Source organism: Prunus avium, chromosome 3 (genome assembly GCF_965620075.1).
Source record: "Prunus avium chromosome 3, drPruAviu1.hap1.1, whole genome shotgun sequence".
NCBI classification, from domain to species: Eukaryota; Viridiplantae; Streptophyta; class Magnoliopsida; order Rosales; family Rosaceae; genus Prunus; species Prunus avium.
The window spans coordinates 9,894,154-9,907,832 of record NC_142286.1 but is presented as its reverse complement, the minus strand read 5'-3'; the positions used below and the strand labels follow the sequence as shown (position 1 = coordinate 9,907,832).

Genomic DNA, 13,679 nt, shown 5'->3' with positions numbered 1-13,679 from the left:
TTCATATGTTATGGACCCAATATATAGTATTAACAAATAAATATACATAGTGGTAACACTACTTGTTGATATGACTACCACAATGAAAAATTCAAGCTCTAGCTTTGGATATATTTTTAAAATTTTTTAAATTTAAAATTTTTTAAATTTAAAACTTTTTAAAACTATCATTTCTATTTAATGATTTTTCAATTTAAACTATTTTTAATCCATGTGGCGATGTTATATTGGATATATGGGCTCCACATACACACCACATCAACAAATTAACGGAATTATTGACGGAAGCTCACAACAAAAACTACTTGTTATGGCTTGTATAAAAAAATTACTTGTCCAGAAACAACATGTACAAATTTATTCTTATGGTAGGACTTTGAAATAGTTTAGACTCCACAAAGCTGTAGCTAAATATATGTTTATTCCATACGTGTAACTTCACTAATTTTTATTCAAGTGTGGCTTTTCATCAATTTTATGGGAGAAGAAAACCTTGACAAATTTTTCCATTCCTATTTTCTCAAGTTTGGGGTTGAGAAACTTTACAACTGAAATATGTCCAGATGCCTTAATTTAGAGCATTAATTTGGAGTTAAACTGAAGAATGTGTGTTCAAATCCAAGAGTCTTTTTCATTCCTTATGATTCCAAACCCAATGTATGTTTGCCTTCTTTGGCTATAAAAACAACTTAATGATCTAAAATTAGTAAAACTACAAAATGGGGAATAATTTCCATTACCTATCTATCAAAGATATTAAAGAATTGTGAAAAGAAAAGGCTCTATGCAAAAACCCCAAAACAAAGGGACACTAATAAACATTAACTAACCGAGTGTCACGGGATCAGCGAGCGGCACTGTGGTTTGGAAGCAAAACACACATTTCGCTCGCTCAAAGCACAACCTGTGCTGCCCAAGATCTCTTCATATCCTAGTCAACCTTCTCCCCTCTTCATGATATTCATGACTCTCACAACTCCGCGAGAGGTTCACAATCAAGTGTCGTCTCCCATGGGCGCTATGCCCCATAGCTAGACAACGAGTCACACTACCTTGTGACAATACAATCACCCCGTATCCGGCAACAAACCCTTGACGCCCATACATCAAGCTTTGCATAAGACACGTCAACTGCATCGACCATGTTGATACCCAACTGGTGGCTCGCTCATGTCCAAGTCAAGACATAGCAATCCAACACACCATCGGTTTACCCACATTTCTGTCGGCCATTCCGTTAGCAACCAAGATAGCCCACATCCTCAAGCTATACACGCAAACTGTCACACTCGCATGTCGCCCAAGCCTTGGTGACATATGTATTCTGAATGTCCCACATAATCATCTATGCATTGCACGGCGTAGCAACCCATGCATACAGGCATCCGAATATCTTCCTTCCCACATTGGACAAGGCCGAACCCAAGCCAAGTCCATTGAGGATTGCCAAATGCCTTGCTTGTCGACGGCAAAGTGAACGCCGTACGTTGACCTCACTCTTCACAACAATGCGCAATACGAACTGCTCCGCGTGTTCGTACTGTCCTCAAGAATTCCCTTGGAGACATAAATTGTTCTTCAACAATCTCATGCCCGCCCCTATGACTACCTCCAATGTCATAAGGATGCTCGCTTAGTGCCACAAGGGTGTAAGCACAAGGGTGGTGGAGAGCATGACATCATGTCACCCCTTATATAGCATTTTATGCATTTAGCCTTTTGTTAGGAGGAAACATCACCTATGCACGAGGAGTCATAATTAGGCATAACTAATTCATATGAACTCTGAATGGCGAATTGTCAATTGCATTGGATGCATCTCAATATCATGAACGTCCCAGTATTCTTAGATTCCTCAGATTCCTCCCGTAACCTTTGGAAATACAAAAAATAACCTTCACATGTGCAACCTAGCTAACACAAACCATTCTAGCTCTTAAGCCGTCGCCCTTCCATACTTAGACTACCTCATAAGCGCATAGATGTCCTAATGGAGTCAAGATAGAACTTGATCATGTGCGATTTGTGACATTCTTCCCCACTAATAGTGTCAACATCCTTGTCGACGTGCCCACTGCACTGCCGCATAATAACACTATATAGGAATATCCTCTTCTCCTCGCTCCATGGACCATAATGCACCACTATGTTCACCCTTTTCAACTTCCTTCAAAGCTTAAAATCTTGTCCCTCTTTGGGCCGAGACCTCTGTCTCTTGTCGCACTTAACCATTGAACAATCATATAGCTCCCTGGTCAGGTGTTTCCACATTTTCCACATCTAAAGAGATGCACCCCGCCTGGGTGTGACTCTTAAGCCAACCGTGTGTCCTCCACGACACCTCCATTTGTTTGTGCATCTGCATTGCCATACCTCCATGGCATTCATGTCTCCCCCACTTATCTCGTCGACGCACCTTCACATCCACATGTGTCCAAAGCAAAGCTCCACAACACTTTGGCTATCACAGTTCACCAAGGTTAGACATCGTCTCTACTACGAGTAGAACCACCTAACTACCAACACCCAAACTTGGACTTGGCAAAACCACTTTCATAGTATCCACACGGGAACAAGTAAGATGTCAACACCCAAGTTACTCCAACTTGGTTTGCCATCAAGTGCCGACATACTCCATGTCCTTAGCAACCATGCTCATAAGACTCCGAGATCCACATTTGGAACAATCCACCGTTTCGAATATTAGTTAGCAACCTTATGTCAAACATTGTGCATCACCCACACGTTCTCCACAATTGTAAAAGCAACCACTTAAGTGTCTCTTTCATTAAAGCCTATCCCATCAGCGACTAACTCCCTCAATAAAGCCTAGCCCATTAGTGACTTACTCCCTCCGAAGATTGCATCATTTCGGTCCTGAGCTCCCATAACTCTTCCCCAAACAAAGGTCTTGCACCATTTGTTCAACACTCGTCACCAACTGAATTTAAAACAACCGTCAATGGCATGCTATGGTTCGAGTATAGCCAATCTTCGACACTCTTACCAAACTCATGCTCTTATCTTCTTCACGTCTTGGCCTTGAACAATCAACATCACTTTGTCAACCGTGTGTCCTCCAAGGCACCTAGATTCGTTATGCGTTGCCATATCTCCATGGCATTTTTGGGTCTTCCCCACTTATCTCGTCAACGCACTCTCACGTCAATATACCTCCGAAATGAAGCTCCATAACACTTAGGCCTTCACAATTCACCAAGGTTTGACATCATCCCTATTACGAGTAAAACCACCTAACCAATGCACAAACTTGGACTCAATAGAACTTACTTCCTTAGCATCAACACGGGTCTTAAGCCTTGGTCAACATGGGTCTTAAGCACCAGAGGTGGTGGAGAGCATAACACCAAGTCACCTCTTATATAGCATTTTATGCATTTTGCCTTTTGTTCGGAGGAAACATCACCTATGCACGAGGAGTCATGCTTAGGCATAACTAATTCATACGAACTCCGAATGGCGAACCGTAAGTTGAGTTGGATGCGTCTCAACATCACGAACGTCCCACTATTCTTAGCTTCCTCAGATTCCTCCCATAACCTTCGGGAATAACCAAAATACCCTTCACATGTGCAACCCGGCCAACCCAAACCATTCTAGCTCTTAAGCCTTCGCCCTTCCACACTTAGACTACCTCATAAGCGCATAGATGTTCTAATGGAGTCACGATAGCACTCTTTCACATGAGGCTGAGCAGCCCCAATTCGATCAAAAAGAAGCTTAGTGTCAACACAAGCGGGAGCAATTTCAAAAGTCTTACACGAACCTGCATCCAAATCATAACTCAAATTTGCAAGGTAATACGCCCCAACATTTTTTTCCAGATAAACGTGGGTCGGCACACATTCAATCTCCTACATCAGTTCTAGGCAATCCGACACGAAGCCAACTTATGAGGATTCTGCAAGAACTTAATACCGATTTCATAATCGGACTCCATTAACACACTAGAGATTCCTGTTTTGCACAATCAACTTCAAGTCATGGTAAAGACCCTGAAGCTCAGCTTCCAAAACTCCATCCTTCCCACAGCAAAGTCAGCAAACCATTTTTCTTTGGAATCTCTTATCACACCACCAGCTCCAATCAAACCCCTCATGTGACAACCGTCAACATTAAGCTTAAAATAGCCATCATGTGGAGGCTCCCATGCTAGAAGTTTCAGCGACTTTTAAGAATCTTTAGAATGGACATGAACCCATTCCTTAAAAGTAGCAAGGATAGTCTTTCTACCTTGAAACCAATCTAAACTTATAAGTTCTGGTGACGATTTAAACTCGTACACTCTTTTCCCCAAGTACCTATTCACTAACTTCATGAAACTATCAACGTCGTTTGGCAACTCCTCCCAATGTAGAATCTTGATCAGGTACCCTAAATCATAAAAATAAGGGCAAGTCACCCATGTTAAACGGGACCTTCTGTCCTGCACCATCCTAGATTTCAGGATCATCGTCATAAAGTCGAAAGACAAAATACCCTTTTTCTTGTTCCGCAAGAAATCGATTCCTTGCCCCTCAAGCAACTCAATTGTGTTTGCATCTGCTCTGTGAAGGTCCCGGTAGATGTCGAAGTCCTTGAAGTTGAATTCTTAGATGTAGCAGCAATCGATGCATAAATCGAGCAAGTTTCCATTACCGTCTGAGAGTGTTAGACACAGTTGGATGATGTTCTTAACGTTCACACTGTCCTTCATGATTCGGTATTGGTCTTCCGGAGAATCGGCTTCAAAAAGGGTGAATGGGAATTTAGTTTCAAATGAGACAAAAGGGTAGTCCGCAAATGCATTCTTAACTAGGGCAAACTCAGATTCTAAATTGTGCTGCCAAATGCTTCGAATCTCGACTCTCTTATTCATCATTATAAGCTAGTTATTGGCTTGGCCTTCTTCAAAATTTTCTCTGTTGTTTATCTAATGGTCTGCGCTCTTCTTGAATATTTTTTTGTTGAATGTTAGTCTTCATAAAGGACATCATTTATATAGAGAGTGGGTCGGTGCTACTTCAGTGAAACAAATGAAAACACAAAAGAAAATGGGAAAAGTTTTTATTTTTCGGCGTGTTGTGAGGAAACCAAATCTCAAAAGAAAATGGATTAAAAATTGAAAACACATGTCGTGGTGGATACATCATTTATCTGTTTTTTTATTCTCTCTTTTTCACTTATTTATGTTATCGGTCTGAATTATTTCTAGGGTTTATTATTTTGTTTCTTAGTGCAATTAGGTACAGCAAGCTCGTAAGTAAAAAAGTAACGAAATGGGGGGAGAAATTTTTTTTTTTTTTTTTTTGGAATGCAAGTTGGAAAAGGAACTAAATCTAGCCTTACATATGTTCTCCGACAGTAAATTTTTTTCATGAAGCTGGTTTTAGTAACAATTAAAGAAAATAATATTTTAAAATATTTTTGTCCAAAGAAGACAAATATTGAGAGCTACCTTTGAATTTATTGACATTGTATGTGGCAATATGACTGGACTGGCGCTATCCAATCTTATTTTTTGACATTCTTTTACAAAAAAATACAACTTTTCATCTGGTTAGCATGTGTAGATTTTTTGGGGGAGTCATGGGTCTCTCTTCTATAAATTGCTTTCATACTAAATGAACAATTATAATGACTCAAGGTTGTCTTGAAGCTCTAGCTGTGGATATATTTTTTAAAATTTTTCTTATTTAAAACTTTAAAAAAATATCATTTCTATTGAATTAATTTTCAATTTAAACTATTTTTAAAACCGCTGGCGATGTTATATTGGATATATAAGCTCCACATACACACCACATCAGCTGATTAACGGAAGCTCACAGCAAGGACTACTTGTTGTGAGCACATAAACATAAGGGATGCAACTTTATAATTTCGTGAACCTCAATGACGTTTTGGGATAAAAAAAAAAGCTTTTAGAATATTACAATATCTAACTTCTCTTTAGTCAACGGAGTCTAGCCAAGTGGAAAAGGAGAAACTTCTAGCTCGATCAAATTTGACGTTATCAATGACATATACAATTTTTATTTATCAGGAAAATCTCTTCTAAATATCTGCATCTTATATATTTGGATAAATTACTCAAATGATCCTCAAACTTATACCCGATTTACATTTTGGTCCCTCAACTAAATTATTCGTTCAAATGGTCCATCAATTCTATATTATTCGCTCCATTGATCTTACTGTTATATTCTGTCAATATTGCCGTCAAATGTAAGGATAAAACCATCCAAACTGCGCAGAAGTCTGCTCTTTAAGCGACAAAGGCTCCATTTTTATCCTCATTCTTCTTCCTATGTTCCCCAAATTGAAACCTAAGTGCAGAAGTACACAGAGTCAACAAAGGCTGCAATGTCTCAAAGTTCAACAAATTCAACTCAATCCAATCGGTATTTCTTTTGTGGGATGAAGATTAAATGGTGCACTTCATGGACAAATCTTAATCTAGGAAGAAGGTTTAAGGCATGTGACCAAAATCGGGTAAGATAGAGTAAGGGTTTTGTTATGTTTAAGTGAAGAATTGAATTGTATAACAAATGATGTGCATAATAGCCAAATAATATATCATTTCTTTGAATGGCTAGATAATAAACATGTCCAAGAGGAAAGGAAGTGCTTCCTGGATTGCTTAGAAGACTCAAAAGTATGGAGGAAGAAATTATAGCAAGAGATGAGCAAGTGAGATTAGTGGAAGAAGATAATAAAAAATTGAAAGAGAAAGTGGGTGTTGTTATTGAAAGAAAAAAGAAATTGGAATGGACTAGACAGAGACAATTGAAACTGGGGTTTGCTTTGATCCCTTCATGATGTTTAATGTTTGTAATTGTGGTGATGAGTAGGAAGATTTAGCTATGAATGTTAGGTCTATGATGGCCTTTTAGGTTTGTTATGAGATTATAGTTATGAATGTAATGTGGTGTTTGTTAGCTATAAATGTAATGTGGTGTATTTTAGGCATGACCCAAAACCAATTCCATAACCAAAAACCACACCGATTTCATAACCAAATTGCATGGGCTAAACCAATTCCATAACTAAATTGCATAGCCTAAACCAATTCCATTACCAAAATGTTGAGTTTAACTCTAATCCGCAAGCTGTGATTCCATAAAATAAAATCCCAAATTACAAAACCTAAACCAAGAGGCAAAGTGTAACTCTAATCCAAAAGATGTAAATCCACAAAATAACATCCCAAAAGTTGTGATCCTATTGTTTGTACTCTAAGCCAAAATGCAGGGCCTTTACATAACCAAAATGCATATCCTGAACAAAATCCACATCCCAAATTGCACAAAATATATATGATTCCCCCTACGTTGTGAATGATTATGGTTGTGATAGAACTTGTGTAGGCCTTTTGAATGTTCCTCCTCTAATAGCAGCCCTTTTGAATGTGCCCCTTTTATTAGCTGGAATTTTGAATATGGAACTAGGTTCGGCAGTGACACAAGTTGAAGATGGATTTGAGCTATCTTGTCTAGGTGTAGCTGACAGTGACAATGATATATTTGCCCTTCCTCTTGCCAAACCTCTTCCCATACTTCTTACCATACTTCTTGGCAAACTTCTTCCCATACCTCTTGCCACCTAAACAAAGAGGACCAATATAAGTTCGCAACTATATTGCAAATATGTGAGTGAGCATATTTGAAAAAAAAAAACCCAAAAAACATACAGTTTGTTGTGAAGAAGTAGCAACTTCAGTTGCAACAGCTGGAGCCTCATTGGCTATTCCTCTTCCTCTTGCCAAACCTCTTCCCATATTTCTTACCATACTTCTTGGCCAACCTCTTATACTTCTTGCCGCCTAAACAAAGAGGACCAATATAAGTTCGCAACTATATTGCAAATATGTGAGAGAGCATATTTGAAAAAAAGAAAACCCCCAAAAAACGTACACTTTGTTGTGAAGAAGTAGCAACTTCAATTGCAACAGTTGGAGCCTCATTTGCTTTTCCTCTTCCTCGTCCTCTTCCCCTCCCTTTAACTATTCCTCTCCCACTTACTAATGCAGCTGTTGTTAATGTGCTCAGCTCAGTTTGGACCTCTTTTTGGGCAGAAGTTGCATTTTCTTGCAAGATCAAAAATAATTATTAGTTCCAAAACATATAACTACTCTAAAATTGTAAAATAAATAAGTACCTGTTGATTTTCAAAGTTCTATCTATCACAAGTTGCCCTATTATGGCCACTTCAACCACATCTCCTACATGTGATCTGAATAAAAAAGTATTTTAAGCTTAGCTTGTGGTTGAACATAATCTGGAGGCATTGGATGTGGTGGGGGAGGTGGTGGTACTAGAATTTCAGCAGGTTCCGTTCCTAATTTTTTTTTGGCCTTCTTGGCTGTACCCTAACACTTGGGAGATGTATTGGAGGATGCCCAAATTTAGCCCACTGATCCATTGAAGGGATGGGGTGAATCATTGGTTCATATGACTTCATATAAGTTGCAGGCTTGTAACATTGATCCACATAATCAATGAGGCTTTCATTCCTATGAAAAATTGCAGAAATTGCATGCCCACACGGTATCCCAAATAAATCACACCTTCTACAAGAACATGTCTTTGCCCTAAGATCCACAACAAATTCTCCACCATACATATGGGTCACTTGATATGTTTGCAAGACAGCCAGTCGACGAATGCATGTGGAGGGCATCTAACTTGTTCTTCTCAATTATCTTGAAGATTCTTGGCCCAACTGGATGTTTCCATTTCTGACATGCAGCCCTTCTATTTGCCATCCTAAGCATCACAAGGACTCTTATCCTCTCCAAGCAAGTCAAAATGGACTGATCCCTTACATCTACAATTGCTACATTGAAACTTTCACAAAAATTGTTCAACAACATATCACACTTAAACCGTGTATGAAAGTGAGATATGTTGCAGATTCTTGGCAGGTCTCTTAATGAGCCATTTCCACACTTCTTCATCCTTTTGTTTCATATTATCCATTTCTACTTCCTACCAAGGCATAGTTGTGCTTTTGCTGTAGCCCACAATATGTGTTTTAGAGCAAGACCAGAGTGTGATGATCTAAAGTTATTACATAAGTGTCTAACACACATCATGTGCTCTACAGTTGGAAGTACAGTCTCAATTGCAGGTATGAGTCCCTTTTACTTGTCATTAATGAACACATATGACAAACCGTTTGTAATCTTTAGATCTTCAATCAATAGCCTAAGAAACCAGATCCATGATTGTTTGTTCTCGATCTCAACAACTGCATAAGCAATTGGAAAACTGTCATTGTTGCCATCCACCCCAACTGACAGGACCCGACCCAAATTCCAATTTGGAATTTGTGTCAAACCCTGTGCGTGTCCAACACCTGGCGATGTCAGGCACAATTGTCCAAACTACCCCTCTTACCCTGAACCACAAAACAAAAAACACCCTCAAAGGTTTAACTTCTGCCAGAAAACCGGCAGAGTCTTCCTTGAAAAAATGACATTTCCCAATAAATTCCACCTGTAAAAATATACAGTTAAAGTTGAAAATCAAATCCCAATCGTTCAGCAAGCATTAGACAAATAAATATGAATGGCCTCAGGCCTCATTATATCATATAAATCATTCAACCAACTTAATATGGTTTCAACTCTTAGAACAGCATGGATACATTATCAATTGCCAATATGACCTAACTGCACAAATTTTCAGCACTTGATTCTGTGGCTGCACCTAGTAACTCTAGGTTGCCTACGTAAGCCACATGTAGTTCTTTCAACATAAATTATAAGTAAACATAGGTAACTTAATCAAATAAAATCGAAAAGAACCTTCATAAGTAATTCAAATCAATCCGCTAAAACTCAATCAAAGGCTATTGATGTTAGAACAAACTTCCACTCATCCCACATGTGCACAAATAAATAAATAAATAAATATATAATTAACTTATTACTTATATATAAGTAGGAAAAACGAGAAAATTATTAAAATAGCATTGACCACGTGAAACCTTAATGGAAATATCAACAATTTAAATAAAAGATGTTTCCCTCTTTCACATGTAAAAACCAATTCATCGCTTAAGAAAATAATTATGAATTATATAAAATCCTTAAAACTTAGAAAACTCTCAATCCTTGTCTCATAAGTTGGAAAACATGTAATAAAACCTTCACCAATAAGTACCAAGATAAAATCATCAATTTTAGTTTTAAAACATCTCAAAACTTAAATACTCTCCACCTAGGTGTACCCCTATTCGTGATCTGTCAATTCTACTAATTTTCCGTCAATTCTCATATTATTCCGTCAATTCCAATATTATTCCATCAATTCCAATATTATTCCGTCAATTCCAAGTGTTACATAAGTGACACATCCTTGCAGACCTCAGAAACACAAAGTCAACCCGAGGCGCATTCCTCGCAGAACTCGGGGGACACGCAGTCAGCCCGAGAACTCATATCCTCGCAGAATTCGAGAGACATGTAGTTAGTCCAAGAACGAATATTCTCGCACCACATGATTCAAGTGTCCCCGAAACTTGTGGGGCATTGTCATAAATAACAAAACTGTTTCAAAGGCAACTGGGGGGCTACTCCTGTGGTGGGTTTGAAAACCATATTCCGAAACTTATCATAAAATTTCCTTATTCCACAAATCCCATTTTTCAAATCCCTTTTTCAATCTTTTCTCAACTTCCCAAAAATAAATCCTTAAAAAGTTAACCAAAAATTCCTTTTTAAAACAGGAGCAATTCCAACATGTCTTAAATGAATTGACCATGCATAATCTATCAAAACTATTGTCGTCAACACTTAAATATGTAACACATACTATCAAGTAAACTAGTATTCATGATTTATTAGTTTGAAGCCACTGCGCATATATTTAAATATAGACATATAATTAGGCATTCAATTAATTCCTTATTCATGCCAAAATTTGGTTAACCAAGCCAGTCCCAACTCCACACAATTGCATGTAATATAATATGCTTGGAAACTGAAAGCGATTGCAATAATCCATAAACATTTAATAGAACTCTTTAAGCATAATATCATTTTAAAACAAACCTCTAATTACTATTACAAGTACTAAATGACCTCAACCAAGCCGACATAGCCTACTATCTAAGTCAACTGAGCTCATAGGGCCCACGGCCTCATGAGTAAACTCATCCTAGAACTCTCATCACGATCCAACGGTCAATTTGGCCCCGATCGTGGAATTTGACCAATTGGGCCTGGGGGGCCCACAGCCTCCGATTTATGATCCGAAAGTTCCTACGGGTTCAACAAGGTTTACTATTCATGTCCTGCTAGTTTGGTCTGAATCGAACGGTCGAATCGCTCATAATCGGACGGTTATCGTTTAACGCAAACTTTAAGTCATTGAATCGAAGCATCCAGGACTCTAATTCACGATCTGTGAATTCCTACACGATCCTAGAGATGCCCAGATCAACATATATGGAAAAGGAGTCGATCCAACGGAAGAAACATATAGAACCCAGATATCACCTAATATGCGTAAATCCGTTCGATCGTCAAACGATAACCAAATTCGAATCCGAGCATACCGTCGTACTCGGGACAACATGGGGATCATTTGAAGACCAAATGGGCCACCCAAACCTGGCCCACGTGCCGCCACACAGGCCGGCAGCACGTGGGTGTCTTGAGAAAATTTTGGAGATGGAAAATTCTTGAAACACCCTACAATACCTATACCAATACGTTCAGACTAATAAGGGGAGTGATTTTTCTTCTTGGACCACGGTCAAAAACTAGTCGAAACGAAGCCGAAATCGTCGACGTAATATGGGTAAATGAACGAACTATAAAACCTCAAAATCGATCTACAATACATACATAAACGGATAGAGCATGAAGAGTAGATGAAATTTCATACCTCACTCGACAAAAACCATTGCCGGAATCATCGAAAAATGCAATAACGCTGCCGAAAAAACCTAACCCTTTTCAGCTTCAAATCGAGTGCATCGTCAACAAATCGGATCGGGTCTTGGGTGGGTTTTGTAGAGGAGGATGAGGGGAAGAGATTTCGTAAAGGTTGTGATGGCAATTGAGATGAGATGGTGCTGGAAAAAAAAAACGAAAGTGGAAGGAATGAAAAAAACAATAACCAGAAAATATGTTATATCGCAAGGAAGAAGAAGATTGGCACTATAGCACTGTAGCGGACTATAGCTACAGTAACAATTTTTAAAATTCCCACTATGTCCTTTTCGTTTATAGACCTTTCCTCCTTCGTTACAACTCAGAATTGGGCGTGCCGCATGCCTACAAACTAGTTTCAATGAGCCCGATACAATAATATAACTCAATTCCCCAAATTCTTTCCTGAACAAAAAGTGACTAAAGTGACCCTACTCCCAAGAGCAAAATTGTAATTTCACAATTAAATAAATTAAATAGATTAAATATATTGTTAAAATTGGGTCGGGGTGTCACACCAACTGTTGTCAAAATCTGGCCAGGATAAGGACCTCTTAGGTGGCACCCATCAACACCAATAACTGGTTTGCATCCATCTAAAAACCCTTTCCTACAACCAGGCAAGCAAACATACATCCTTAGAAAGATAGCATGGCCCCCCACTTGTTCAATTTTAATTACATCAGCATTCCCTTGTTTGCCTTCTTCAATTCCTCTGCATAATCCCTTAACCAAGCATATTGTTATATGCAACTCCCTTCAATCATTACTTTGGCCAACTTTTTGGCCCTGTATATTTGGTGTCTTGTGACATTCATACAATAATCCTCCAAAACATCCCCTTGCAATGATTTCACATCCAAGTATGTGTCTCTCTTCTACTTCTTAGAATACCTATTGCAAAGCCACTTGGATGAGGCATACTTCAACTTGTCGACCCTCCCACAAGTGTGTTCTAGGCTCATAGTTTTGATTACAAATGTAGATTCACTCTTATCAATCTTTGAAGCATATAAATAAAATGAACATTTCAGTCCTCCCATACATATTGCCTGGATCCTCATTTTGTCTTTTTTTTTCTTTTTTTTTTTTATCAACTTACCATGTTTAATTGCATACTCCTCCACAGCTTTTTTCAATACCATTTTGTTTGCAAATCGCATTCCCGTCCTAAACTCTGGATTCCTTAAATCCACCTCTCTCATATACTCCTTCAACTTTGGCAATTTTTCTCTTCTTTCTTTTGCCCTTTTCCTCACCATTACCCTCATCATGATCCTCTCCATCACTTCCTATGTCCAAATATGATGTGTTAGCATCATCTGATGATACCTCTCTTGGAGCTTCATAAGTAGGCCCAACATTCTCATCTGCATTGGGCTTAATAGTAGGCTCAACATTCTCACCTGCATTGGGCTGAATAGTAGGCCCAACATTCTCACCTACATTGGGCTCACCACTTGGCCCCCCAACTACCACATTCTCATATACAAGCACCTCATCCTCTTGTTCATTGAATTCATAATCACTATCCACAAATTCTGGATCATTTTCCTCAATTTCCCCTTCATTTCCAACCTCTCCATTTTAGTTGCTGCAGACTCATTTTCCCTTTCATTTCCAACTTGTACATGTACATGTACATCTGCATCCTCTTATTCACTGAATACAGGCCATGTCACACCCTTACCATCATTTTCTACATCTGCATCATAGTTATATTTTGCACCATCCA

At 38.6% G+C, this 13,679-nt stretch overlaps 1 long non-coding RNA gene across 1 annotated transcript; it reads right to left on the bottom strand.

Annotated features, from left to right (window-relative positions):
• Nucleotides 1-7,109: 7,109 nt before the first annotated feature.
• LOC148295579 (uncharacterized) lies at nt 7,110-12,096 on the bottom strand. Its single transcript, XR_015834819.1, has 4 exons — nt 11,898-12,096; nt 7,917-8,089; nt 7,694-7,825; nt 7,110-7,605 (listed from the first exon to the last, which is right to left on the bottom strand). It is a non-coding gene; the product is annotated as an uncharacterized LOC148295579 (long non-coding RNA).
• Between the last annotated feature and the right edge of the window lie 1,583 nt (nt 12,097-13,679).